Genomic DNA, 6,000 nt, shown 5'->3' with positions numbered 1-6,000 from the left:
TCCCTGAGGAGAGGGAAGGGAGGAAGGAAAGAAGGAAGGGAGGGAGGGAGGGAGGGAGAGGGGAGAGGTCAAAAGAACCTTACAAGTGTAAGTTTGACTCAGCAACATTGTGTGTTTCTCCACAAGGTGGCAGTAAGAGAACGAGTAACTCACGTTCTCTCACCCTCTCTCTCGCTCACACACACACACACACACACACACACACACACAGCAACTCAGTGACATTTCCTTCCTTGGATTGTGTGGAAAATTGTCTTAATCTTTTCCTCAAGTTTCCCCCTTCAAATGATTGGTATTGCAACTTCCTTCCCTTAATGTAGTCATGAGTGCATCAGAGTTACATAACGTGTTCCCTCTAATGAATCGTCTCTGTCTCTGAATCATTAAATCAGGCATTTAAATGATTGAATCAATACCCTCAGTGTCATCACATTCATCCCATTTGTCTTCGTGTCTTCCACTGCTTGGACTGGAAAGTATTGGATTTATTTTTCATCTCTGAGTGTTCAGCACATCGTTGAGAAAGGAGAGCGGCGAATTAAGGCTCATCTCAGCGCAATAATCATTTATTCAGGGGTCTAAATCATTAAAACCACAGAATAAAAAAGGTACAGAAGGAGCACCACTTGGTTAATTGAGTGAATTATGCGCAATTTTAATGGATCTGGGTTACTCTCTGACTCTGCAGAGAGTTTCGTTCTCGTGTTTCCATCTTGAGCGAGCGTTTCCCTTCAGATGGATGCTGAAGCTCTTCATAAACGTCTCCACGGTGTCTTTGTAGCTCTTAGATATGAGCCTTGAGACTCACCACATTTAGGCCTAGTGTGCACCTAAGCTAGAAGATGGAAGATGGTGGACTCTCCGGCCAGATACACACACACACACACACACTCACACACACAGACATACGGTACATGCACACACAGAGCCATGCAGCATGATTAGAGAGTGGCAGTAAAAGTGATTTAGCGGCGTGTGGCTCAGTTGGCTGGGGGGTTTAATCTGCAGGCCGAGGCTTGTCCAGGTGAGGAGAAATCTATTCCTATGCCAAAACCACAACTGGGACGGAGAGGAGATCCAAAGGGGAGAGGAAAGGAAGGAAGGAGAGAGGAAAGGGAGGAAGGAGGAGGTGAAAAAAATATGGAAGGAGAGAGACAGAAAAGGCGGAATGAGAACAGGATAAGTAGAATGGTGGATAGAAAAAAGGGGAGGAAGGTGGGGAGAAGAGGAAGAGGAAGGATAGATCACAGAAAGAACGATGAAGAGGAGTTGTTGAAAATTGAGAAGGAAGCAGGATGAAAGAATGATGGAGAGGATGAAAATTTGAAAAGTAAACAAGAAGGGACGGAATGAAAGAAGGCAGGAAGACAAGGCCAAGGAGGAGAGGATGGAGGAATGCAGGGAGGGTGGGAGGAAGGAAGGAAGGAAGGAAGGAAGGAAGGAAGGAAGAAGCAAAGAGGTTTGTAGGACGGACAGCAGTCACAAGTGGGAAGGAGGAAAGTGAACATCCCTCACAATGTCTCTGAGATAAAAAAGGAGAAGACAGACGGATGGACAGACACTCCAAAGCTCTGCAGTGTGTGACTGAAGACTGTCCTCTCCGCTGAAGAGAAGGACACTGCACTTATTCCAGACACGGGGATGTGAAAGGCGACGCCGGCACCGGACTCATAAAGCACGGTGGTGTCAGCGAGCGTCCTGCCAGCACACAGATTCCTCTTAACGTCTTTCATTAAACTCCGTCCGCTCTCCAGCCTGCGAGCTCAGACGCACAACACCAAGGCTGTTTTTCATAATTAATGCCAGCGCTGTGACTTGTACTGCAAGGAGGAAATGGAGTCTGCATCACTGCTGTCGCCATGTCATCACTCACACACTCACAAACACACACACACACATACACATACATACAGAACTTGTTTTTTCTCTGTTTACATGTTGACCCGCGAGCGTTTGGAGTCGAACTTGTTTGATAAATTTGAGTTGGCTTCATTTGACAAAGTGTTCTCTTCTCTCCTCTCTCTCTAACACGCACACACAGATGAGAGAGAGAGAGAGAGAGAGAGAGAGAGAGAGAGAGAGAGAGAGAGAGAGAGAAAGAGAGAGGGAGAGAGAGAGAGAGAGATAGTTCAGTCACCATTGGGTCCAGATTAGCCTGGAACCTCAATCCCCCACATTGCCTGGACAGCCCTGTGCACTGATAAGACACACACACACACACACACACGCACACACACACACACACACACAGTCTAGTCTACAGCAGATGAACACAGGTTTCGTTTATTCCTTTTCGTTGCTGCCAGAGAGAAAGGAGAACTACCCGATGCCCGTAAGCAACAGCTTCAACCAAGGTGGCGTTTCAGGCAAAATGTGACCTCAACATATTTTGGAAAAGACACCAGGAGACTTGTCAGCTCACTGGCTGCTGCTGCTGCACGCGCGGAGGAAACAAATCTCCTATCCAAACGGGATTCATGGTCACAGTTGAAATGTAATTCGTCTAATCCTTTTATCAGGCGTTGCAAAGACTTTTCTCTGTCTGCATCATTTCTCTATTGTATCTGCTGCTGCCCAGTGAGGGAGTGTGTGTCTGTGAGTGTGTGTGAACTAAATGAAATGGAGGACAGGAGGGGGCTGCCAGATGTATGATTCAAGCCTACGTCTTTCAAGAGACGAGTAAAGATGAGAATACGAGAAGATGGAAAACCAAGAAATAAGCCAGAGACCATAAATGCCTCGTGAATTGGTACAGAAGCCAAGATACCTGAAGACAACGTTCAGTCTACCTTTGACTCGTCCTTCCTCAGCACCGTCGTCTCAGTGTTTTGGAGCTCAACAGCTTGTGGGTTTGTCAGTTTTTTATAAGCCTGTGATTTGATCCTTGGTAACAGAGTACAGTTTGTTTATGGGCCAGAAAACCAGAGCAATGAGCCAAAACAGACAGAGAGATCCAAAGAGGTTCAGTGCTGCAGGTGAGGAGCAATGAGCCACCATTTATATCACACAGTCATTTGATTGTGTTAGGCAGAAGCATTACATGTGTAATTAGTTGAAGAAACCTTAATGGCAGATTAATTTAAAATCATTACAATGTGTCTCACACACTGGGAGGCCAGAAGGGATGATTGATCTGCGACTTCTGTTCAATCAATGAGACAAAAACATCTCCAAACCTAGTTACGTATATTTCTCTTTAAATTAGTTTGTGATCGTTGTTGTTGTTTTCGTTCTTAAAAATGTATTGTTTCAGGTATTTCCTCTTGATGTGTTCAGTCATATGCGGTATGTTTAGAAAATTCAAGCTCCACACACACACAGACAGGACCAGGGTCAACACAGGGCCTTCAACTCACAACCTCTGCTGCCATGAAAGATGGATCATACTGTAGGATTCTGCATCACGGCATAACCCTCGCTGCATTTCCCTACAGGATGACAAACTGCTCTTCAATTTGAAACCGAGTAGAATAACGTTTACACGCAACCTTGTGAACCTGCAGCAGGTACCCAAGGACCTACAGGACGTCAAACCGAGCGTTACTCCATCTTCCCTCTTGAGCTGTCGCAGCAGTTTACGGCGCAGTAGGCAGAGATTGATGCAGTCCAACATTTCAGTTCAATTACTTGATTTTGCTGGAGGTCATTTGGGGTAAAGAACGCAATGAATGTGAAGAACCACTCCCCAGAATGATCCTCTTGGCCCTGTAAAAGCACATGATCAATACGGGCGGTCAAACAGCTCCGTCCAGTGAAGATGGAGAGAGATAGAAAGACAGAGAGTTGGATCAACGGGTTCAGTCAATTCCTCCGTCCGGCCCCGGGCTATGTTCTGATGCCGTATACGGCCGCTGGCAGATTTATACGCGGCTCCCCGGCCTACTGTAGTCCAACGTGCCAGCTCCTGATTCAGCCTTTCTACACACACACGCTGACTGTGGCTCCAGATGCGATGCATACTGTTCCTCATGTGAAAGCTTCATTACGTTACGGTATCGCTGTCATTTTTACACACAAGTCAACTTCAATTTCCTTCCTTAACCTTAAAGAAAACCTGTTTAGCCTCGTTTATAACGGATGCGTACGCACAAAACAGGGCTTGAAAGTTGCGTTCGCTGCTCTTGCACACTTTGGGTGACAAGGAGGGACTCCGACTGAAAAATGTAGATGTTTGTGTAAGAATGGCTGCAGTTTAACACACTTTGCTCCAGAACAACTCCTTTTCATAGTCGACTAACTGATGCATAATCTGAATACAACATTTCTTACTCCCACTACTGCTTTTGCTTGTTTGATATTTTCTCAAACTATAACGTGAATCCACTACAGCCAGAGGACGCAGCACACACACACACTCCAGGCTGAGTGGGAAGAATCCACACTGGGCAGAGAATGAATGAAACGCTGCAATCACTCACTGAACTGCTGTCTCTGCTGTATTGGAGCCGACTGTGTGTTCACGCCGGTACGCTCTCAGGACTGAGTGTGTGTGCACTGATCACACAGCAGGGTTATGCCAGAAAACAGCCAGGCTAAATCAATTCCCCCTTTTATAAATAGATCTCTAAATATTTAAACTTGGGAACAGGGTCTTGATATTCATTCAAAGTTGTTTAATTTGACTACTTGCAATAAAGAGAACCAGGACACACAACCAGTGTTCATGAGGCTCACAGGGTCGAGACAAACTAAAAGGATGATGCCAGGATGAAGACTTGAAGGTTCTCTCTCTCTATATATGTGTCTCTATTTGGTTTGATACTGAAATTGTGTTTTTCAATGTCCTTCAAACGCTGATGGTTTCATCCAGCTGAGACTTCCTGCTGTTGTTTGGAGTGAAATCAACTTTAACGTCAACAAAAAAGGTCAAAGATCAAAGCCCCAGAGAGCCGGGGAATGGATAAAAGTGTGTGAGATTGCATGAAGCTGTGCGAGAACATCAATTTTCACATCTTCTACTCAACAAGCATGGCCGTGCTCTTTGACATCGTAGAGAATAAATCAATCGCCTGTTAAACTGGAAAGGTTTGCTGGGGTGAGAACAGACAGACGGAGAAAATAGAAGCAAAACACCAAAGACGCAACCAAAAAAAATGCATTGGAACAAGCAAGACTACTACATCTGGCAGGGAGGGAGAGAAATCATCCCAAACTCTTCGATTTGAATTGATTTCCTTGTTCATTTATGCTCGGTTGGGACAGTTACGCTATTAATAACTGGAGCGGGGTTAGAATCTGACACGGCTGCTGCTACGTCTTCCCGCTTTAAGAGGTTTGCAGAGGTTTGATAATGGCGGCTGAGCTCCTCCCCCTGCTGTCCCTGCGCTATGCCAGATTCTCTTAAACACTTGGCAGCAGCGCAGCATCGTTGGAACGCGCCTCCAACACAGCAGCAGGCAGCCAGGGAACTGTAATTACTGTACCGCCATTCTGCTGGTCAGCACAGCAGTCTCATAAAAGGAAATGAAATGGTCCAGCTTCTATCTTTGAAGGAGTAATGGACTGCGAATATTACGTTAGCATACATTCACGCCGGCATTTTATCCATGACAGTTAATAAAGTGAGGGAGCGTATCCAGGGAGAGAAGTGCCAACTACAGGAAGTCACCGCTACTGATGTGCCTCGCCTCGAGAGCAAGGACGTGAGGCTGGCTACATATTCTCCTACACACTGCAGACATTAAACCAGGCTGACTGTTACTGTCACCATGACCCTGATGATCACCAATGAATTGCTACTATTGCCAATAGTCAATATTGATGGTTTAGTTTTGATGAGGTTGCTTAATTTTTAGTGCACACACACCACAGCCACAATGGGGCAAAGTGGTATCTCAACAATTCTATATATACAATTCAATAAACAGACTGCAGCAACCCTGTGCACGCTGAGTGCAAACAGACATTTTTATTTTAGGTACTGTCTCTTTAAGCCATTCTCCAACAATTATAAGAATCAACCTGCTATCACATTGAAAAATAAAGTAAAAATTACAGGTT

This window comes from Genypterus blacodes, unplaced genomic scaffold (assembly GCF_046128005.1).
Source record: "Genypterus blacodes isolate CSIRO-AG114 ecotype Tasmania unplaced genomic scaffold, CSIRO-AGI_Gbla_v1 ptg000054l_1, whole genome shotgun sequence".
NCBI lineage: Eukaryota > Metazoa > Chordata > Actinopteri > Ophidiiformes > Ophidiidae > Genypterus > Genypterus blacodes.
The sequence above is the reverse complement of the archived record's forward strand: the minus strand, read 5'-3'. Positions refer to the sequence as shown.